At 34.3% G+C, this 25,868-nt stretch overlaps 1 pseudogene across 1 annotated transcript; it reads left to right on the top strand.

The window, feature by feature from the left end:
* The first annotated feature begins 473 nt into the window (after positions 1 to 473).
* LOC143550030 (WAT1-related protein At2g39510-like) lies at positions 474 to 18,473 on the top strand (annotated as a pseudogene). Its single transcript, XR_013138256.1, has 7 exons — positions 474 to 673; positions 760 to 822; positions 2,079 to 2,195; positions 10,517 to 10,760; positions 11,180 to 11,341; positions 17,007 to 17,158; positions 18,243 to 18,473. The product of XR_013138256.1 is annotated as a WAT1-related protein At2g39510-like (transcript).
* Positions 18,474 to 25,868: the final 7,395 nt, after the last annotated feature.

The following is a 25,868-nucleotide window of genomic DNA, read 5'->3' as shown; positions in this document are numbered from 1 at the left end:
GAAATCAATGCTCATGACGTAAAGATGAGCGTCAATGGGGTTTCTGAAAAAAAAAAATCATCCAACAAAGTAGACACACATAATACATATTGTTAATAATTTCAAAAATATCTAGCTTATACTCACACAATCAAAACTCATTTCCCTACCACTCATATTCAAATAATAGTGAATCTTAGTGGAAAGCCTTACTAATATCACTTTCTGAAGTGACTGGTTATCTAAAGATGCATCTTTTAAGTCAAGAACTTTTAAATTCAGCACAGCAATATTAAACCGTTAAATTTGCAAGTCAAATTTCATACAGTTTGATATAACAATAACCAATATATACATACTGACAAAGAGATATTACTTTTGACATGATGACCTTGCTAAAAATCAACTTACTTTTAAACGTACGTTCAGAAAATGCCATTTTGTGTATATATATACCACTACATACCATTTTAATATCAAACATAAATTCTACCATGTCTAAAGAGTGGTTTAAGAAGGTATATGTTTGTACAAAGCCTTATATGTTAATGATTTTTTTGCAAACTTCGTATGCTGTCAACGGTTTAATTGCCAAGTCTGCACTAAACAAAGGCTTGAATCATTACACTTTTTCTGTCTATCGAAACGTGTTCGCAGCTCTCTTCTTTGGCCCTTTTGCATTCTTCCTTGAAAGGTCTGTTAATTACTAGGTTGGTGCGATATGAACATATAGTTTTCTTGTTATCATTTGTTTGATCATTGTTTTTTTGGCAAAAACAGGAAAATCAGGCAAAAGATGACAATTTCGATCTTCCTGAAGATCGTGTTGGTGGCATTACTAGGGTATGTATTTCTTATTCAAATAAATTGGAAGAGAAAAGAAACACTAAATCTCGAAAGAATTATGAACACATGTAATTCTTATTAAACGATACCTTTTTTTTTGTTAAATTACTTAGGTTAATTCATATGTTGAATAAAATGTTCCAGTTACAATACAATTAAAATTTGAAATAAAGATAGCCTCATAGGTAGATGCAGAATCACCGAGTCCATGTTTGGCACAGTTTTTTAAAATGGTTTTCACGTCTTCTTTGAAAATTTTGCTTCCATGGTAAAACAACCGCAAGAATTGACAATCAAGTCTTAAATGGTGACGATAGTTTGTCGTTTGTTTCTTGAAACTTTTGCGTTTTCTATGAATTTTGGTGTACAATAGTTCTCTTAACTATCCAATCGAAGGTAACATCATAGTTTTATAGTCACTTTAAATGAAAAAAAATGTCAAATGATCCTTTAATCTTATCAATCCAAAAATTAAATTATGTTATATATTTTTAATAACAATTAGAATAGTTTCAAACTGATAAAATGGATTTCAAATGACTTGTTATATATTTCAGAGACTCGCAACTTCACAAGTGTATCTAAACATCTTGTCAAAGAGACAGAGACTTCTGAGTTATTATGATCCCACTTCTGGACCGAACTTCTTAAAAGGGCCATCTTGTATAATCTTCTATACACAAGCCTCTAAACAGAAATTTACAGAATACATTAATTAAGAAGTCCTCGGTCCTTGCTTCAGAACCGAAGCTTATGGATCGCTTCTAAGCATCGAAACCGCTAGCTTTTGAAAAGAAGCATTTGGACATAACAATAGTTTTGTCTCTTCTAACAAAACAATAGTTCTTTTTTTTTTTTTAAAATCTTCCACTTAATTACAAATTAATTCATGGTTCTCCTCTTCTATTGGGGATACCCATTTTTCACAACTTTCCCATTTCCTATACATAACTTTGAACATCGTTATCCTATTACTTTAGTTGCGCTTTGGACATGGTTTTTTGTGTTACGAAGCTCTCACATTGCATAACGTAAACCCAATCAAAATTAGTGAAAACCTTATTAAAACTATTTTTATCAAACATTTTTTTTATATTAATTCTAATTTACTAATTTCTACTTATTCTTGTTATTGTAAGATGTTTAACATATTTGTTTATCATCCATGCATAATGATGACTAGTTCATAGCAAACTAGAAACTAGGTTTCATCTATTATTCTGTATTGGTTATTGTGGATTTTTAAATAACAGGCCAGTGATGGATCAGAACTTGTTTTATGCGTGACTGAAATTTACGACAACTACTTCTGCGATGGCTATACGCAACACTGTTCCAGCCATTACCATTGTTATGGCTTGGATATTTAGGTATTCTTATTCAAGCTGATTGTTGCTTAATATATAACTTTTGGGATGGCTAACTGCAACATTGCTCTGGCCCTTATCTTTGTTATGGTTTGGAACTTTGGGTAATAATCTTGTTTCATAAAGTTCAATTTTCTAGAGACTTCATTTAATTGTTGCAGTCCTTGAAAGGATTTCAATCATGTTAATGGATAATGCAAATCATCTAGAGAGTAGAATTGGCCGGGTAAATGGTATGCAAAAGTTTGTTTATAAGCTTCGAATGGTAGCTTAGGTGTATGAGTCACTAGTAAAATATACCATACCAAAAGCAGTTAGTGGATTATTATTATTTCTTTTTCCTAAAGAATTGTATTTTAATAATTCAAACTGATCAACAATAATTATTACTTACAATTTTATCAATGATAATTCTAACTTTCACTTTTGTTTCTAAGAGCAATCCCGATAGCATAATCGTCATTGCCACTCAATTTACATTTCTTATTCTCGATTCCGCAAATACGTTTCTCCATTTCGTTAATAATCATTATTGTGAGAAAAATAATTATTGTACTGGGACTACTTTTGACACTAAAAGTAAAATATAGGATTATCATTTGTATAAAGTGTAAGTATAGAATTATATCGGCCAATAGGTCATAGTTACAGTTATTAAAATCTAACTTTTCTTTGGTAGCCTCTTAACGGTCATTAAGAGGCTACCTCTTAATGGCTTATAACCTTTTAATGGTTAAGAGGTAACATTATTTCTTAATGGTAATTAAGAGGTTACCTCTTAATAGTTATCTTTTAACCATTCAGACTTTAGGTTACCTCTTAACCATTAAGAGGTTATGAGCCATTAAGAGGTAGCATTTTATTGACTATTAAGAGAGTCATTAAGAGGCTACCAAAGAGCCCCTGAATCTTCTCTTTGTTGTTTCTTTTTTACTTACAACATGTTTCTTGTTTAATGGAAGGTTGGTAACCAATAAAGTTACATGGGTTTGGATATCCTTTTTCATTAAAAAGTAATTTTAATAATTCTATTTTGACCTATTATCCGTGATTAATTCTAACTCAAAAACTTTTTACCGTCAGCTTTAACTTTGAGTTTATTTTCTTTCAATGATTTTATACTAACAGAAAGTTAACTCGGTAAGTTTTTACTGACGTTTACTACTTATGTGATAAAAGATGGAAGTTCTGATACATGAATTGGTTATGTGGCAATAAGAATTGAATATTATCCCAACTAGTTTTTGCTTACGTGGAATATTTATGTGGCAAAAGTTTTCATTTCTTATCATTTTGACTAGCTGTCATCAAATATTTTTGTTAACTTAAGTCATATTTATACTTATAAATGGCTATTTTTGTAATGGTAAAGTTTATTTATTTTTCTTCACTTTCCTTTTTTTATTCTTTTTAGGAATATTGGATTTTAATAATCTTTATTGAATGGTATTGGCCGATAATAATCCCTATTCATTTTATCGCTACTGGCGGTCCCAAATTCAAAAAAGTTGGCCCCCAATGCCCCCCCGTTAAAAATGACTTAACAACGTTATACTTTTTTCCGAATTTCAAACTAACTTTTAAGGGCTATTAATCGGAGGAATATACGAGTTGAATGATATAAAACTTTGCTCCAAAGAATGATCTAAACGACTTATTTTTGTTAATTGTAAGTTTGAACACCCGAATTGAAGCATTGTTTCGTCATTTTGAAGCACAGTTTCGAACTAAGGTTTACACCAATCGACTCGTATCCTCCTAACGATCAAAAGCCCTAAAACATTGGCTTGATATTCAGAAAGAACTATAACGCCGTTAATTCATATTTAACGGGGGACCATTGGGGGGCAACTTTTTTGAATTTGGGACCGCCAATGACGATAAAATGAACAGGGATTATTATCGGCCAATATCATTCAATAGGGATTATTAAAATCCAATATTCTTTCTTTTTATCATTGTTATTTTATTGAATATATTGTTTAAAGCTTTATTAACTACTTAACCAATTTATTTATTTTATAAAAATATGCTTTCCTCATTTTCTAATTATTATTCTCTCTGTTCTATTGAAAGTGTCCACATTTTCTTTTTTTTTTCTCATTACAAATGTCCACTTTCAAAATTTATTAGCCAATTCCAAGTTTACCCTTAAACACACAAATAACATTAATAAACAATATTGATAGACCCAATTTTCAAGGGCATTATTGTCATTTGGTAAACAAAGAAACCAATAATTTAATCTATCTTAAACTTTGTGTTTTTAACTAAGAAACTTTGACCAGGAGGAAGTATAACTTTTTATAATGTGATTTTCTTCACAAAAGTGTCATGACCTACAACAATTCACCTCTACTTTCCTGCATTGAAGATGGAGAATATGCGAAATCAGAACCCAAATTGATTGATTTGGTTAGAGTTATACTGCCAAATCTATTCTATTAACAGGAACAAGGTTGCTCATGATCCAAACCGATGTCAAGACCGAAATCCTAAATGTTAACACCAAAGGTCCTAACTTTGATCCGTGGGAAAACAATATTGTAGAACTGCTTAAAAATAATCTCTTCAACCTCTTTTAAAGTTTAGCACTACTACAAAAACATGCATTTGTTACGGTCAAATCCGTAGCAAATCCATAGCTAACGGGTGTTTGCTACGGATTAGGTCCGTAGGTACAAGTCTCGTAGCTAACTTATTTGCTATGGATATTTGCTACGAAATCTGAAGTTTGCTACGATTTTAGCTACCGAAAGAGAGGTCGCTATTTTAGCTGCATTAGCCATAGATTTTGCTACAGAATTGTTGGCTACGAATTATTAGGTACGGAATTTTGCAATGATTCTATAACTGCTTTGCTACAGTCTTTTAGTTACGGAGTTTGCTACCGGTTTCAACTACAACATTAGCTACGAGTTTCATCTAAAGATTTACCACTGTCTAGCTACAGAAATTTGCTATGGTTTTTGCTATGAAATTTTGCTACAAATTTTAGATGTTTTTGCTACAAATGTAGCTACAAAAATTCGCAAATTTTGCTATGGCTTATATATGGTTTTGGTTACTCATTTAGCTATACGTTCTGTATATTTCTAAAAGATATCCTGTTTTTTTTTTCTACCTGTTCTATATAAACATTAGATTCAAAAATTATAAAATATCAAAACAAAGTTAAATATCCAAACCAAATAACATAAAATATCCAAATGTACTACAAGAACAATCTAAATCATCCAAAAAGTAACATAATAAAAAGTGAAATTCCTATATCTTAACTTGGTGGAATGTTTTGTTGCTGATTTCCTAACAATAGCTTAAGTTTCTCATTCATTTCAGCAAACAATCTCGCATTTTCTTCAATTTTCTCCAACATTGATTGCTTTTCTACTTTTCCTTGTTCTAGTTCCATTATTTTTTCTCGTTCTAACTCGGCTATTTTTTCCTCCAATTGTTGCACCTGTAATTGTATTAAATCAATTGATTATTCTTAAGAACACATAAACATTCAATGTTTTATACAAATAAAAAAAGCTTTATGTACAATTTTTAAGTAAGCAATTTTGTTTAATATTAAACCTAATATAAGTTATATAATCTTCTATGTGGTGGTCCAATTTTATGACTGGTTTCCAATATAAACTGCAAACAAAATAATTCATCACGGTTTGAAGTTTTTAACAACTAAGTAAAACCCATGAACTCATCCCTTAAAATGTGTTTCAAAACCTGGACCAACAAGTGTAATTGGTCTGGTTTAAGATTGTACCAGGTGCATGCTCCTCATTGGAGCGAAAAGAAAAACAAAATCTATATATTGTTTTAGTAGAGAATACAAACCTTGTTATTTCTCCCCGATGAAAAAGAACGACTACTACTCGGCAATGATGGTGCGCCCGTCAAAACAACATACGGGTCGGTGATGTTGTTAGTCCCGTATAGCCTACGTTTTTTCTCCCCCCCCCCCCCCCCCGCAATTCTTGACCATAATTCCATATCAAATTCTGGGTGTAAGCTACTGTCTTCTCCATACTTCTTTTCAACCAGTTTCTTATATGATTCCTACAATGAGAACTTTAGCAATTAGTACATTCACATTATAAAAATCAAGAACTTAAAACATACATTTATAGTGTAATGAGACTTACATAAGCTTCACCAGCCCTTGGGTCAACCCAATCCACATTTTTGTCTTGAATAATATCTTCCACATCATTAGCTTCTTCCAAATCGACATCTACTAACTCGCTACAAACCGGTAACTTATCCAGAGGTCTTGACCCTTTCTTTGCATGTGTTTGTAACCACATCAACTTTAAAATGCAACCAATAATTCGGGAAACCGGATTTTGAATATTAAATCTAGAAATGGAAACAATGCACCACAATCAACAATAATAATACTTTTGTAGCCACCTGAAAGAGAATATTAATATATATACACACACATATGTCTCACACTTACTCGTCATTTTCAACCCAAATCCAAATGTGATTTTCAGGTGCAGGTATCGGAGGTGGAACAACCGGTCCCCGACCTATAGCAATTGGCTCATCCTAGGTTCATGGAGAGGCTCTGTACTACCATGAATGTTAACTTGCTCGCTACCTCGACCATCATCTCCTATTGAATTGCGTGCCATAATTTCTAAAAAAAACAAGTCTATTAAAATTAAAGAAACGTAAAACTAAATTATGAACTAGTTAAAGGCCTTACTAAAAGAATTCACCCCTTTAATAATTTTCTCAAATTAAACAATTAAAATAGAATTACTCATCAATTAAACCCTACTCATACTTGTATAAAAGCTTATAACTTTGAGTTGTTATCCAAACTGCATGACCAATTCATTTTAAACTTACATTTATATTTAAGATATATGACAAACACTATGTAAAAGTGTGAGAAACTAATAGTAAGTCTATTCTAATTTATGCTACTGGTGAAGTTCAAATATATTAAAATCATATGGCAATAACTATTTTTTCACACAAAAGTAATTATTAACTGATTTATTAATACCCACAACAACTATAGTTTGGATTTGATGTTATAATAAGAATACAAATCAGATTTATATTATTCATAAATATATGATAAACTTAAGGTTATAGTGTTATTACCGTGACCGTTACCTCGCCTGCTACCTCGATCACCACCTCGACCTCTACCTCTAACACCTCCTGATGCATTGCGTGTCACAATTCTTACAACAAAGCAAAAGTATTAATACTCGCAATTACTCTTATGTATAGGATTAATAAATAACATAACTTAAAATTTTAAAATTAAAAGCATACCTTTTTTCTTGGCGTTCTATCAAATCCCTACCGTCTCCATCGCCACCATCATCATCGTCATCAAAATCCCCATTGAAATCATCATCATTGTCATCAAGGATATTCTTTGACACGTCTTGTATTGTTGTAGTGGTATCTGACGACCCAGCTAACTTAGTCATCAGATCACCACCATACACACGGCTATGACTACTTGTTCCGACTATGCGCAATGTGACTCCAGGACCTCTTGCAGGCCGTATCATCACATACGGCCCATGACTCCAAACAGTAGGTTTATCATGTGCACCTCTATTGGGATCAGGCTCCTGAGACTCAATGTCACGATCATTACGTCTCCGTGCAACTTGTTTGGCCTCTCCACCACGAAGACCACTACCAGCCCCGCGAGCACCACTACTACCGGAATTATTTTTACTCCATTCATTATGTATACAACCTACATACAAATATAATTAAACTTGGTCAGCTTCAAAAGATAAAAAAAAATAGTTGCTTTCAAATTTAAAGTTGGGAGCATATTTTGGATCTTTGACAAGAAAACTACTGTAACCTCTTAAAAAGTGCCGAGTACTCAATCTGGTATGCTTCTGCTCATGAATATCATTTATCTAACACATAATAATCAACTATCTTACTCAATTCAATACTAATTACAACACACACACCATTAATTTCACCTAATTAACCATTACTTTCTTAAAAAACCAAACATTATCAATCAAACATATCATTCAAACTTTACAAATTTCCAATAAAAATCAGTCTTTTTACATCCACCATTCCAAATAATTATATCTTAACTTCAAAAGATTAAAAAAAATGGTTGCTTTCAAATTTAAAGTTAGAATATTGGGTATCACTTATCTAAAACTTAAAAATCAATTATCTATAATCAATTTAATAATACTGGCTACAACAAATACACCTAATAATAATAAAAAACCAAACTTTATCAATAACCAATGGCATAACCATGAAACGATTTAGTATAGCTAATATCTCTAAGGAACATTATTAAGAATAACCATAAAACGATATATTATATTAAACATAATAAACAACTAAAAATAATTCCAGTTCTACACAAAAGCATGAAGATGAAGTCGACAATTGTTCCAAACGCAAAAAATTCTTCCAATTTAGAATACACATATATTAAAAAAAGTAAACAATTAAATGATAAAAAAATAACATAAATTACCTTTGAATGAGGAGTCCGATTAGGGTCCAATAAGTCCAATCGAGGAGAAGAATCTGCTTAGTTTGACTATGGCTAGGCTAAATCCAATTTGTGCAGTTTTTACCACTAGAAAAAATATCTTTGGCGGTTAAATATTTTTTGTTTGGCCGGTCACCACCTGAAAACTCCTAAACTAAAGAAATTCCTATCTTGTTTGATTGATGTATATCTTTTTGAATTAAAAATATTCAATTTAATGTTTAATGTTTTGAATCAAAATAGTATATTTAATATAAAATATATACTAGAACCCGTAGAGCCAGTATACCACAATTCGTTTTAAGGTTATCTTTAATATTTAAATATTATTGTTTTGAAAATAAGTGCACGCTAATACAAAATATTCCATTTTAATTATTATACGTTTTAACAAGTTGAACACCTAGTTCTATGATAGGTTTAGTTTTAAAAACATTAAATGTAACATAATAAAGATCCAAGCTATCAAATGTAACACAATAAACATCCAGAATATCAAACGCTAACATAATAAATATTCAAATCTAGTTTTTATACCAACATATACCCATATCTTGATCATTTTATAAAACGTTAAATGCTTCTCTACTTTATCTCGTTCAAATTTGCCATGTTTCCCTTCAATCCTTGCGCCTAATTTTAAGTCGTGAGCCATATTTTTGCAACATAAACACATATATTATTGTTGTTGTTGTTCACAAGAATCGTTATAAATAAAAATTAGTAAAAACCATTAACCGTAGTATTATACCTTATATATGCAATCTAAACAATAAATCACCTAATTTTCATCATCAAATTCTTCTGCGTCATCATCATCATCTAAATCAGTGTCTTCAAATACGACTTGTTCACAATCATCATTTATAACTTCATGATCATCATCACTTATATCCTCAACTTCTTCTATTGTATTTTCTTGTACATGATTAATAGGGAGCAAATCATCAGTTGCTGTACATACTAACCTTTCATTATCTTGAAAGAAATGCTCTTCGTCTTCATCATCCTCATCACCTACTTCATTAGCATCTTCGGCTGTTGCATAATCCTTGATATACTATATATTTAGTTATAGTTATTTAGATATATTGTATCTGACTAAAAAATTAAAGTGTTTGTGCATTCCCGGCTGTTATGTGATATACATATTTTGAATTTTCCAGTCCTATGTGTTTAATATGGTATCTGAAGATCTTATTTGAAGATATGCCAAATTCAAACAAGTTTGTCAAAAGCGTTGTTTACAAAGCTCTATACTATTTTGCCGCAAACTTGCTATGAATTTTGAAAAATTAGTAAGTATTTTTTTTGGCTACTCATTTTGCTACGGATTTTGCTACCAATTTCTAAAAATTATGTTTATGATACGCATTATCTCAAGTTTGCTACAGATTTTGCTACCAATTTTTTGAAGTCATTTTTAAAATGCTTATTTTCTCCAGTTTGCTACGGATTTCGCTACAAATTGTTTTTTGCTATGGAATATTCGTAGCAAAATTGTAGCAAAATTTTTCCCTAGCAAAACTGTAGCTAATTCGTAGCAAAAATTGCTACCATTTTTTCCCGTAGCAAAAATCCGTGGCAAATGCCTATTTGTGTAGTAGTGTAGTCTGTTTCATGCCACATCAACTCCATCCCTGCTTCTCTCTATAAAGATTCTAACATAATCTTTGGATAGTGTCAGGTTTAGGGACTAAAGGGGTTAAAAATAAAATCGTTTCAATTTTGTAGAGCATAGTGCATAAACAATCAAATATATATTTTCAAACAAAGGTTTTTTTTTTTTTAAAATTGGTAGACTTGAGAAGGTGAAAATGAAAAGTTTGCATAGCCAAGGGAAGATCATAGGGACATTAGTGAGTGTTGGAGGAGCTATGATAATGACTCTAATAAGAGGCCATGCAATTCAATTTCTATGGAGAAATCATCGTACTATTCACCATCAAACTTCGGTTAACACATTTAGTACTCAAGACCAGATTAAAGGATCTCTCCTGATCACCGCTGATTGCTTTTCTTGGGCAAGTTTTGTCATTGTCCAAGTAAGTTTTCCATTCAAAATTTGAAAAAATTATTATCAAATTCTTTGTGAATTGTGATGGACTTGTGGAAGGAGAATGCTACAGTCTTGTTTCAATAAAGTTTTTTGAAATTTGTTTCCATACACGAATGGACTATATATGCCAAGGGGCATTTAAAACAAGAAATGTCATTTGTGATTATTAACTCGTCACTAATTAGAAGAAAAATAATGTCCCTAAATAACCTGCAGACTAGTTTAATTCTTAACTAGACTATCTGTTCACTAATCAGACCACGGGAACAAGACTAAAAACAAGATGAAGTTTAACTTATATGCATATTTATATGCATACTTATATTGTTGTATATGATATTAGCAACCAGATTTTAGTGCGTGACAAAAGATACTAATTCTCTTTGTTTGTTTGGTGCAAAACAGGCATTTACATTGAAGTCGTACCCGGCTGAGCTCTCTCTCACAACGCTAATGTGCATGATTGGATCATTGGAAGGCTCCATACTCACTTTTGTGGCCGAGAGGGCCAATACCTCAATCTGGGCAATTAACTGGGACATTAAACTATTTGCGACAATTTACAGTGTAAGAAAATATAACAATCCAAACCCAGACCACCTTACCACACCACCACACTTGAAATCACAAGTCTTAACCCAATTAGTCATATAAATTTACCTCATAATCTAACATGAATATTAAAATCCAAATCCAATTATCTAAGGAAACTCCGTTCAAATTCAAAAGTAAATATATAATGGTAGGGTTCACCCCTAAGTTTGGTAGAGTGAGAAGTATGTTTACCGACACCCTAAAAGATTGAGTTTAGTGAAAGGCCATGGGTGGCGCCCCCATGACAATTTGGGTTGTTTTTATTGGTTGGCACATCTCCTTCCCTTTAGTTAACATCTACCAATCTTGATAGCTAATTGAAATCAGAAAAGAAGGAAAATTCATCAAACTCTTAGCTACCTTTCTCAATAACCAGTTCAGTTATTATACAGCAACTAACTAATAACCGACCTAACTATAAAAGTATCACCATAGTCCATATTGTAATCAACTATTACAGAATGACCCTTCACAATACAAACTATCTGAAATTGTCACAAGTGACCACTGTAATCTTTTACATGTAACAAAACTCCCCTCTTTTAAAATATTCTTGGCCTCAAGAATGGAAATCTGGTAATCTCAGCTTAAATTCTTCAAAATTCTCCCAAGTAGCTTTAGATAATGGCAAACCCTTCCAGTGAACTAATATTTGAGTAATCAGACGATCTTTCTTCTTAGCAAGCTTCCGATCAACAATAGCTTGTGGTTAACACAACATTCGATGATCTTTAGGAAGTGGTGTAATCACCCAATTGGAACCAAAATCTTTCTTCAATAGCGATACATGAAATACAGGGTGGATCTGAGAATCACCTAGTACATCTGATTTGTAAGCTGTTGTGCCAATTCTTTCAACAATCATGAACGACCCATAGTACCAAGGATCTAATTTAGAATGCGACTGCTTCCTAATTGAACTCTGAACATGTTGTTGCAGCTCCGAGTACACAAAGTCCCATACTTGAAAATGTCTTTCTATTCTTTTATCATCTGCATGCTGTTTCATCCTCTTTCTTGCAACTTGTAAGTTTGTTTTCAATTTTTGAATCACCATTTCCCTATTTCTATGTAAGGTTTCCACCTCAGCAACTGTTGTGTCATTAGGGATAAAGGGTAAGTACAAAGGGGGTTTATAGCCATACAAAGCCTCAAAATGGGTTATTTTTAGTGCAAAGTGATAGGTAGTATTATACCACCACTCTGCAAGTGGCAACCCCTTAACGCAGATGTTAGAAACATCCATGATCATACTTCTCAAGTATGATTTGAGGCATCTGTTGACCACCTCTATTTTCCCATCACTTTGGGGATGATAAGTAGTAGATAGAGCTAGTTGTACCCCTTGCAATCTCGTAAACTCATGCCAGAACTTACTTAAAAAAATTGGGTCTCTGTCAGATACAATTGTTGTAGGGTTGCCATGTAACTTGAATACGTTGTCTAGGAAAAGTTGAGCCACATTAGCTACGGTAAAGGGATGGCACGAAGGAACAAAATGGATGTATTTAGTTAGTCTGTCCACCACTACAAAAATGGTGTCTTTTCCTTGAACTTTAGGCAACTCACTAATAAAATCCATGGATATATCACTGAAAACGTGGGAATAAGTAAAAGTTGTAAGAGACCTGGAGAAGCTAAATTCTCATACTTTCCCGTCTGGAAAATTGCACATGCCCTCACAAACTCCAAAACATCTTTGGAGCAACCCTTCCAATAACAAATAGAAGTAAGTCTATTTAGAGAAGAGTAAAACCTGAGTGTCCCCAATAGAAGAAGAGTGAAACAGTTGCAAAAGATCTTTCCTATGAACCTCAACTTTTCCAATATACAATTTATCTTTCCTTGTTAATAATTATTGTTGCCATTTGTAATGATTAACTAGAATACCTTGGTCCAATTTATGAATGATGACTTGTAACTTGGGATCATAATTCCAAGAAGCTTTAATTCTATCCAGAAACAGTGGACCAATGGAACTGACTCCCATTTCAAATAGGGCCATTCCACTTACCGTAGATAAACCATATGCAACCACATTATCTACCCCTTTCTTGTATACAATTTCATAGATATAGCCCATCAACTTAGCTAGTCAAGTTTTTTTTTGCAGTGGAGTGGTCACTTTTTGAGAAAGTAAGTACTTAAGAGTTTATGATATGTCTTGATTACAAACTTCTTAGGTAACAAATAATGGTGCCACTGCTTAACTGCTATGAGAATTTTAGCAGTTCCTTTTCATAAACAGACATTAATATTTGTTTAGTAGATAAAGCTTTGCTGATATATGCAATAGGATGGTTCTCTTGCATTAACACAACTCTTAACCCTTTAGAAGAAACATCTGTCTCTACCAGAAATTCTTTATCAAAATTAGGTAATGCTAAAACTGGAGCAGTGGTTAGAACATTTTTAAATTGATCAAATGAGTATTGAGCTTCTGCCGTCCAATGAAATGAATCTTTTTTTAAAAGATCAGTAAGGGGTTTAGCTAGAACTCCAAAAGATCGAATAAATCTTCTATAATAGCCTGCAAGACCTAAGAACCCTCTTAATTGCTTAAGAGTCCGTGGACAAGGCCACTGTTGTACTGCTATTATTTTGGTAGGATCAGTGGCTACACCTTGGCCGGAGATGACATGCCCCAAATACTCCACGATGGATCCACCAAAAGAACACTTGGACCTTTTAGCATACAAAGAATGAGATTGTAACAAAGTTAGAACCTTTTCTAAGTGTACCAAATGTTGAGTGGCATCCGAACTATAAACCAAAACGTCATCAAAAAACACTAAAGTAAACTTTCTCATATTTTCCTGAAAAGTAGTGTTCATGAAAATGTAGAAGGTGCATCTTTTAGCACAAAGGGCATCACCATAAATTCAAACAGCCCCTGGTTAGTTTTGAATGTAGTTTTATGTATGTCTTCTTCTGCCATTCTTACTTGATGGTACCCTGCTTTGGGTTCAAGTTTAGGGAAAATAATAGCCTTTCCAAGCTCATCTAGTAATTCTTTGATGAGTGTAATGGGATATCTATTCTAAATTGTGGCCTCATTTAGCCTTCTATAGTCCACACAGAACCGCCAAGTCCCATCTTTCTTCTTAACCAAAACCACAGGAGAGGTAAATGCACTTTGACCGCCACTTACTACTCCTGAATCAACTAGATCCTTAGTTAGTGACTCAATGACATTTTTTTTGTACTGCATGGTATCTATGACATTTTTTTGTACTGCATGGTATCTGTTGGCCCTCAAGTTAATGGTGGTGTTCTCATCTTTCAAAGTAATCTATGGTCACATGATCTGGTAGGAGTAGGGTAGTAGGAATTGAAAAGACATCAGGAAACTTATCAAGTAGTGACAACAGAGTAGGATTGTTACTTAAGGCAAATACAGTGGGTTCATGTTGGAACAGACCATTATGAGATGTTTGTAGCCTATAAAGTTGGGCACTAGCTAAGCTAACAGACTGTTTCAGCATACTAGATTTTCTTGGAAGAACAACTAGGCATAGAATTAGAGTTTATACCCTTCAACTCAAACAATAACCCTCCTACCTTAAACTTTATCACCAATTCCTTAAATTCCACATAATATCATCTAAGGTTTGTAACCGTTGCAACCCCAACAACATATCATAATTGGTAATTGGAATTAACATTACATTTTCTTTAAACCAATTACTCTACATGACCCATCTAAAATTTTCACATATTTCAGTGCATGACACCTTATTGCCATTAGCAATAGTGATGTTCATTGCAGGAACTTGCACTGTTGGACATTTGAGTTTAGGTGCAAGTTCTAAGTCTAATTAATTGTGTGTTGATCCATAGTCAACTAAAATGTGCAAAATTTTAGTTCCAATGGATCCATAAACCTCGTGGTGGAAAAAGATGACACCCCTATAATTGCATTTAATGAGATTTGTGGAGTCACAACAGGAGGGTCATACAATATTTCCTCAAATTATTCATCTTCACAGTTATCAACACTTAATTCTATCACAAACATTTGTTTACTTTTACCAACATGTCCAGGTGAAAATTTTTCATTACACCCGAAACATTCACCCTTAGACCGCTTTTCTTCATACTCTTTAGGTGTTAATTTCTTATAATTCTTGTTATTAGGGGTAGGAGTAGGAGTAGGTAGTAGAGATATTTTGTTGGTGCTAGGATTGTGGAATCCTTAGATGCACTAAGATGGTTTGTAACAGTAGATTTAGAATATATGTTATGGCTTGGTGGATTAATATCTTGATTAGACTCATCTTGTATACTAGCTAGCAGATATGCCTCATGTAAACTCCTCGGCCTCAAGATTCTAACTGGGTACCCAATCTCTGGCTTCACAGCCCTCAAGAAAAGACTAATGGCATATTCTTCACTGATTGAGACTCTAGTTAACCATAGATAAAATTCTTGACATAAGTCCTGTAGTGACCCAGTTTGTTTCAATGATACTAAGGCTCCTATGGCATCATATTTGAGCGAATCAGAAAATCTTGTAGATAATGAACTTACATAATCAGTTCAGAGCATATTTCTTATTGACCCTCCCCTAGATCTGACAAAGGATTGGTGCCATTGTAGTGCTGATCCATCAAGAATAATAACAACAAATCTGACTTTTAATTTTTCTGGAGTCTCATCTATCTCAAAATAGTGATATGCTTTGCACAGCCAACCTTCCAAATTATCACCATTAAACTTAGGAAATTCAAGTTTGGTTAAGCGGTTATGATTTCTGTAATAACCATTGGAGTCTTGATCCTCTTGTCTATCAATATCACCATCAGTTCTTTGAAAAAATTCTTGTTGTGGCCTCGAATTTCTCGGACCATCATTGATGTGATTAGGTTGTAAGCTCTTCAATAATGGCAGTATCTCAGCCAGTTGTGTAGTGTTGTTCTCCACCATTGACTTCAAATCTAACAAGGATGATTCATGTTCCATGAGTGTTCTTTCAATCTCCTGGATCTTTATGGATTCTTGACTACGAGTATTAGTCATGGTCGAACAAAATTTCTTGAATCACCAACCAATTCAAGAATTTAAATGAATTTGAACAGAAAAATTGACCAAACAAATGGTCAGTTTCAGAATTTTAGAAAGTAATTGAAAAGAAATTGATCGACAACAATCAATTCCGGTAAATGAAATAAAAAATTTTCCAATGATTGATCGGAAATTGAACGGAATCTGAAGACTGATAACTGAACGGAAAAGTGATTGAAATCTAAAGACTGATTGGAAATTGAACAGAAAGGTGATTGGACTCTGAACGACTTGGTCACCGGATCGTGTTACGAGAGGATTGAACCACTTTGATACCGCTGTTAATCGAAATCAGAGAAGAACAGAAGGAAAATTCATCAAACTCTTAGCTACCTTTCTCATTAACCAATTCAATTATTATACAACAACTAACAAACAACCGACCTAACTATCAAAGTATCACAATAGTCCCTCTTGTTGTCAACTATTACAGAATAACCCTTCACAATACAAACTATCGAAAATTGTCACATGGTCACATGGCTGTGGGTGGCGCCCCCATGGCCTTCCACTACAATCGGTCTAAATATTAAACTTATTATGTACTAATAGTTCTTTTGGCATTGTTTGATAGGGAATACTGTGTACTGGCTGCTCATATTATATTTCTGGAGTAGTGATGCAGGATAGAGGAGCAGTTTTTGTGACTGCTTTCAGCCCTCTTGGGATGGTTATTATGGCAATTTTGGGGTCTTCCATTTTAGCTGAGAAACTGAACTTAGGAAGGTAAATTCACGATCTCGGTTGATCCGTTTTATAAGCGGTTACGTTTTTTTGTTTAGCTATAAGTTAAAACATATTACGATAAACGTAAGTAAAATATAAATTGTTGAAAAGGTTAGAGACGGAAAAAAGTAACACTATCATGAAGGTGTTGAACTTTATCGAGTACAAAATGAGCAAGTTTATAAAACCATAAAGACATATGATAAACATATAATATATACACACATTAATTAGCATATAGTAAGTATAGTTTTCAAGACAAGTTCTAACCATTTGATCTTCAAAATTTTATCAAGCATTTTTTCGTATTTATTTTCGAGCTATTAACAAACAAACAAACCCAATACAATCTCAGTTTTCATGCTATTGAAGTCTTTAAGTTGGGCCTTTTCTGAACCAAACTTGACCATATGTCAAGAAATGATTTAAGAGGTAAAGCCATATAATCATATTTGATCTTAGCCTAACACCATGTGTCAACTCTTAATGTTTTAACTACATGGGCAAACAATCATAACAAAGAACCAACCGATGAATGATTTATTTTAGCATACATGTTCTGTGGGTTGTACATAGTGCATCTATGGAGTATAATGTATTAGAACACACACAAAGTTTAATATTTATTGCATAGATGAAAGAATGACAGTGTATGTATAATACACAACTTCTAAGACCACGCGTAGTGATAATTAAACACGTAGGGAGTTGTGTGACATGTGATAGTCAACAATGACTAGTTTTGTTAAAAGGTTGCGTAGTGGTAAAATGCCCCATAACACCCTTTCAATTATTACACAATTATTTTTAGCATAAATAAAAATATAAATATGAAGGAAAAAAACCTAATTGGCCAAGCTACCACATCGTTGTATATCCAATGAGATCCTCCAAAACGAGACCCAAATCGCGTCGGGGACGGTGTTCCCAGCGTTTTGGGCTCGTTTTCACCTTCAAGACTTCACCACTACGAGTGGTCAAATGTGGACTCCGATAGTATTATAAAACACGCAAAATTTATTAGTTTATCCCCTCGTTTTGTGGGAAATAAGTTTCCAATGATTTTTTTTTTAATTTGATATAGTGCAATTGGAGCAGTAGTTATAGTCGTTGGCTTATATATGGTCTTATGGGGCAAGAGCAAAGATCAAAACCAACAAGATCAAAACCAACAAGATCAGGAGTCATCAATAGATCAACAACCTTGTGATGGTACGAAGACAGTGGTGTTAAAACACAATGATGTTGAATCTTGTGAGAAAACATCTGGTGGTCATGATTATGTTTAAGAAATGATCATGCGTTATGTGTTTGTTTTATTGTCTATCATGTTTCACACACACACACACACACACACACATATATATATATATATATATATATATAACGCATACAAGACCGTCATGACTATTGACTCGCTCTAGACGAGTGATGAGACTCACATCGTAATAAAATGATAGAAGCTAAGTTATATGCAAACAATAGTCTACAATTGAAATGACAATGAAATACAAAACGATACATATAAAAAGTACTTGATCAAAATAGATGATTTATGGGTAGATATGTAGATACTATTTCTTAATATATATAGTCTGTTCACATATTGCAATACAACAACGTTTTCAAAACCATAGATTTTTAATGGCGGATAAGGTTTCCGATGTGGATGAGGATGAGGGTTGATTTTAGGAGTAAACATTAGGGTCGGGGTACTTTGGTAACTTACCTAACATTTCATATATTTTAAACTTTCATTCAGATCATTGAAGGATTCTGAATTCTCTTTAGTGAAGGATTTGGTGGGATTTTAATTAGATTCCGATTCAAACCAAATAGGACAAGGAATGGAATATAAATTTCCATTCCATTGAAATCCCTTGAATTCCATCCAACCAAACCGGGCATGTGATCGTAAGAATGAAGAAACGATCGTTGTGACGGTTAAATTAGGGCAATGACTTAATATTATATTAACCATCGTATTTACACCTTGACCCCTTAAGGTATTAACATTCATCAAATTACATACATTAAGTATAGGGATACACACATTTGTCCATATAAATGTTTAATGGTTAAAATCGATATAAATACTTCTAACATTCTCCTATTTGGCTGCGAGGCCATTTTACTAAAATTATACATGTTATAATTACCTTAAACAATCTCAGATATAATCAAACTAACATAATCGCATTAGATCAAATAGTTTTACGGATCTAGTTAATGATATGTTCTTAGTTATATTTATATGTGTAATAGTAATTGATATAATAGTAATAAGATTAGGAAGTATTGAACGAGAGAGAGACTGAGCAGAGATTTGGTATAATATAACTCAATACATAAATTATGTAAGGCTACACGGCCTTATATAGACAATAAAGACCAATTCGTTACACATCCCGTAACGAATTGGCTTAAATTCGTTAACTTATAATAATATAAAGGAAAACATAACGTATCACTTGATTTGTTATACCCCCATTCGTCAACATTCTATGACGAATGGGAACATACATAACGAATTACAGTCCATTCGTTGAACATCCTTAACGAATAGACATTACATATAACGAACTGGCTAATTCGTTAAACGTCCTTAGCGAATTAGCCTATACATAACGAACTAGATAGTTTTCCATAAATGCCCTAATTTAAAATAATAATAAATTACAACCGATAAGTTACAAAGATTCGAGACGATAAAACCGTGCACTAACAAACACCCCCTCGTCTTGAGCTCTTTGTCTTTAAGTTATTTGAAGTGTTTGTCAGCCAATCTCGACAACTATGAATCCCGAACTCGTGACATACACGTACGACATGCTAGAACTGCATAGCTCGGTAGTTGTCTTCATGGCGCTCGATCAGTATCTTGTTCTTGAACAACACGTCATTGTCTGTTTCGGATAAGTTAATAAGCCACATTGGGTCGATAACTCTAATAAAACAGGTCTTCAAGCCTTTACCCAGAATAATGACGGCCTCACAGGTACGATTATCATAGTACCATCGATTAAACGATAGGTGAAGATTTTGTGGAAACGTCTTCACCGGTACATGTTTCGTTATCTTCGGTGGTTTTACCTTAAGCACGAGTTTTCTCCAACCCGTATGAGGATCAATCTCGTCTATACGTTTATGGGTTAGGACTTATGGCTTAAAGAACTTAAAACCACGGTTTACTTTGAAGAGAAAATGTTGATAAAACCATTCTGCTCGACGATCTCCATCGCGATTAATAAAAGGTCGACTCGCAAGGGTACGACCATCCCAACGCGGTAGTGAGATAATGTCAGTGATATGTTGATAATACTGTATGCCTTTCTCCCACTTGATAATAAAGACCTTTAAATCAGAATCGCCAAGATACAATGTCACCTTTCATTGTCGACACGACTTTGAATGTGGTCTTCTGATTAGCTTTGGCACGTGCGATAGCGTCCGTTTTCTATTCTTGATTAACGTAATAATTTTACGAGCCCATTTTCTGCGGTACTCGACCCAACCCAGAATGTTAGCCTCAATTGGATCAGCATCGCGTTCAGACATCTTGGCTTTATTCTTCGATACTTTCTCCAAATGATCTTCAACAGCTTTGGCATTTTCTGTAGTAAAGGTAGGAACACCTTGATCAACATTAGATAGTTGATAACGATCGGGGTGTTCCTCTGCTGTCACATCTTCAATCTCAATCTCCTCATCTTCGTAAATGAACGACGTATTCCCATGTGGATTAGTCGTATCCAGTAAGACTTCCTCATCGTTCACCACCTCCACACCCTCCTCAGTTTCTAACGCGTCCAGTTCCTCATCGTTCAGTCCCAACAATAATGAAATCTGATCTCGCGTTAGGGACTGATCGACGAACTGACCTTCTTCTATCTCATCAAGGTTGGCAGAAATCATCACTATGCCTTTCTTGAAGTCCATGAACAGGATGGTGTTGGCTTTGATTGACTCGATAGGTTGTGCGTTCGTCGAGTCATGATAGACCACCAGTTTTCTATCATTGCCTTCACCTTTGCTCGTACCAGAACCTGAGGATGAGCCGTGAGCTTATTTCGGCTCACTACCTCCAGCACCTGGAGCGTCAGGATCATCATCATCGTTCTTCAGCTTCCTTAGTTCATCATCTTTGCACGTAAGCTGAAGGATGAGATCCTCCTGTTCCCTAATCTTCACCCCTAAGCCGTGACAATCTCATAAAGCTCCTTAGTCTCCTTTTGGCAATAAGAGACGTAACCCATCAGACGACTCTGGTTCTGCATCATCTTCTCTTGAGCTTGACGATCGGCCGCCATTTGATTCTCGTAAAGATGAATCGAACTCAAGAGCATGTCCATCTGATTGGTTGGGGTCAAAGAATGAAAAGTCGGAGGTACCGACTACACTGGACCCTGAGGACGACTAATTCTCATTAATGAGATGTTCAAAGGGTTAGTCGGCATCATTGTTGGTGTCGGAGGAACCACCGAAGCAGCAGTAGGCCTTAGCATCCTAGATAAGATCGATTGAGGAATCATGCAAACCTTGGATCGGACGTAGGTGTAGTCGTCAAAGTTAATTCCGGGGTGCTAGTTGTAAGCGGCACCGCCAGACTTTGAGGATCAAACGACCTTGGCTCACGTGGACCTATTCCCACCCCCAGATCCATGTCGATCATGACATTTGGGCGGTTGTTAGAAGCAAGTTCTTTGCCCTTCCGTTTTTGTTATGCAGCCTGCGAACTTGCTGCCATAACGTCAACACGCGTTGGTCACCTCCCTGACCACCATCACCACCTTCATCCCCATCATCACCACCTTCGTTCCCACCTGGGCCCTCTTCACGTTTGGAATCCGAGTCATCGTGGATCCAACGATCATTAGAAGGACACTCATATGCCAGATTAGACAGATGACCAATCAATCGTTTGGTCCTCGGCGCGTCTTGCCTGTACGACTTCATCCTTTTAACTGTATCAGCGTTAATAGGCTCAAGCTTCAATATTTCATCTCGTAGCGTCAAGTCAATATCTAAATCCTGAATTAGATCCTGAATGATCAGCTGGATGAATCGTGGATACATAATGAATTTACTGCCTCGGTTTTTGACCAAGCAGTTTCCCTTGAGATGATATGTAAGACCCTAACACATTTATAACAATTTTAGGCGTAAACATACGCTCGTTAGGATTTAAAAGCCAGGTCTAATTAAAACTTTTGCAGATGACGTGATAACAAGACACGACATACATAACTAGTAATAAAAATTTTATATTTATATGATACGAAGACTATATTAGACTTTATCTTCTAAAATGAATCATTATAGCGGAAGCTTGTTCATTTCGGTTGTGTTCAGTTCTTCGATAGCTTGACCATCAATCCATGTCCTTCAATTAAGTTAAAACCTGTCATGGAAATTCGCCATAACAATTAGTCATACATACTTTACATCTACTTGTAATAAACACAAGTATACTTAACCCATTCATTAATACTTTCACTATCATTGTCTTTATACAAATTTTCTTTTAAAACATTAAGAGGGTCTAAGTGTTCTCACTTAGTATATCCCCCTTTTTGTCCTTTTATATTTCTCATTTTAGTATTTACAACCAAAAATTAGTATTTGTACGTTCATGCACAAAGCCCTAGCCTCTACGACCCCATGAGTCGTTTATACAACAATTTACTTATTCGGATTAATCGTAAGAGTTAAACGGTTTTAAAATAACAGATAAACCCAACAAGCACGAACTCAGTAATTGTACACCGGCATAAGCAGCCCATTTACACCCATTTCCCGTTTCCTGTTATCCCGTTACCCTTTTTCCACTACAACCATATTGTAGCCGGTAACTTCATGGTTCGTAAATATAATCTTCACGACCCTGTTATTCATTTTTAAGTCAGTGTTTACACTAACCTTGTTGTCTGACTCTTTATGCCTGAGACGACTCCCATACCATTGCCCGGCGGGCATTTTGGTCATTTTTAACATTTACCAATATCATGATTTAATTCAAGTACCTGGCATGGTCAAAGTTGTTACCCGTTACCAATACCTTGTAACTCCTTTTAGTGAACTTGACAACACATTCTATTACTATCATGCTTACCTGTAGGATAATTCTCAACAGGACAAGCGTTATATGTCAACTTCAAATGGTGATAGTTTCACCATTTGACATGTATGACCCGTTCACGCATATACCCATTCTGGGTCCCTTTTTTTTGTTTCTTAATCTTACAACGGGTTATTACCAAATAAGTGATTTAACACCAATTTACCCATAGTACCCATTTATGACTTGGTCTATAAACCACGCCCGATAACCATTAAAATCCTTGTCCCAAATACTAGGATTATTAGTTTTCTATGCTCATTTGACCCTTTTAGGCCAATTTGAACCAAGTCTCGAACATTAAAGATTACAACCCAATCCCGGGTTGTACCTTAATACCCCCAAACTTCCCTTCTTAAGTTTTCTTAACATTTCAATCTTTTTGTTAGTCATCTAAGCAATATTACAATTTGACAAGAAACTTTAGCTTATAAATTGAAGTGAACGAAGTCACTTACATTTCTTTGCTAACTAGAACTCAGGTGCACTCCATTAGCTTGTTGACCCGTTTTATCCAAGCCTCCACCTAGCAAGATCAAACTTTGTCCAATTTCCACAATATTGTCGGGTTAGTCATTATATATAACATGACCACAAAATCCTATGGACTCATACATACCAATTTATTAAACACACTAGTTTTTTTTTTGTCAGTTTCACTTTTAAAAGTCAAACTGCTCATGGGTATATATATTTTCCTATCATTACATACAATGGTGTAAATACTCATACAAACCATTTGCAAGTCCTTTAGACACTTTAAGTATATAACATGAAGTTTATTAGTTCTATACAATCAATGCATCATACCTAATGCAAGCTTATGCGTTTACTCGATTACTAATATCTTTGTTAATGTGCAGCGATTTCATATATCTCTGTTGTAATCAGCCATTTTGACCCATGTAACATCCGAACTGGTTCAACCTGTTCAAAGATGGATCGTAGGGAACTCAAATTCCTTTTCAGGCATATAAAGAACACCCTCTAACTAATTTTCTATGATTTTATATGATTTTTACAAAATCAGGACAGAAGCATAAATATTCCCAGTCAACATGTTTATATCCTGACTAGTCACTTTGGTCTACTGTTTTGGACAACTTCCGATTCTATTTAGACTTTCTTGATCAAATATGAATTGAAATAGACAAATAGACCTTTCCAACGATATAAGGCCGACTTCTAACTCTTAACGACGAGTGAGATACGCTCCGCAAATTAACTATTTAAATCTGTCAAAAGTGACGGATTTCATACTATATTGCACAATTCAAGTTTCATGTGAGCATTTCATCAAACAATTGGTGTGTGATCAAAAACATAGCCTTAAAAATAAGTGTTCTAAACATAAATCACCTTGTTCCTCATCCAAATTTATTATTCAACATAACTAGTTTTCTCTCAATCTTGAGGTATTAACAATTGAAGATATTTGAACATATCTTATGTTCTCCAAGTTGAGATGAGCACAACCTTACTCACATGCAAGGTTTTTATCATCCAATTTGCCTTTCAGTTTGATGAATTTGAAGAACAAGGGTTTCTCACCTCTTGTTCTTCTCCTGATGATCTGATGATCGACACAACCAAACACACTTTTAATTTATTTTCCCTTTTAAGGATTCTACTTTCCAACTTGACAACTTCAGTCCCTCTTGATTAATAAGTTATCTAGTTTAAGACTTTTTGAAATATATAAATATTTCACCATTATTAACTTAAGTACTAACTAGGTTGAATATTATCCTAGTTACGTGTTTCAAACTTTTCATGTTTCATACAAATCGACACGATTAATATAATATTTTTCGGTGTTACATGATAAAATATCATCTCTGAGAAGTTGAATGGTTTGTTCAAAATCAAAGCGACAAATGCCGATTGTGACATGATACGACACTCGTCGTATTCACCGTTGCATCCACCAAGGAAATGAATAAGAACGTGTAGTAGATACTTGTACGTGCGGCACACGTTAGCCTTGTTATACATGGAACGGTTAAGGTCACCAGCATAGAACACACGAAGGAATAATCCGTGGATCAACCCCATATCAAACTCACACTGGTTGTCCATGTCATCCACAAACTGCGACACACGCCTGATAACTCCGGGTGTGATGACGTCCAGTTTCCTGTTGACCTCAGCGACGATTTGGTTTTTGGACTCAACATACCTAGCTAAATTCCAAATCGGTCGTACGATGCTAAAATGGATCTTCGGGTTAGCTGTAATGGCATAGCTTATACGAGAACGTTGTATTAAAGCTAGCATATCATGAAACACGTCCTCGTCAGCAAACTTTTATGCTTCTTATCGAACGACAACAGTGGGGGTTCAGACTCCTGAGGTTGTTGTACTGGTTGTTGCTTAGCCATGAGAGCATCCTGAACGTTTTCGTCAGCCATAACTGAAAATATATAAACCCGAGGATTTGTAAAATTAACATTCAAACAATTTAAATTATCTAATAATTTTAATTTTATAATTTCAAAATAAACTTAAGTGTCATTCGTTATTATCTTTTCTGATTTGTTATAACGAATCAAGTAATTCGTTATAACGAATTGCTTAATTCGTTATAAATAA

The sequence above is a fragment of the Bidens hawaiensis genome, unplaced genomic scaffold, assembly GCF_021521415.1.
Source record: "Bidens hawaiensis isolate Kalapana, Puna unplaced genomic scaffold, B.hawaiensis_p1.1 tig00000978_1, whole genome shotgun sequence".
Lineage (NCBI taxonomy): Eukaryota > Viridiplantae > Streptophyta > Magnoliopsida > Asterales > Asteraceae > Bidens > Bidens hawaiensis.
This window is presented reverse-complemented; position numbering and strand designations above follow the sequence as displayed.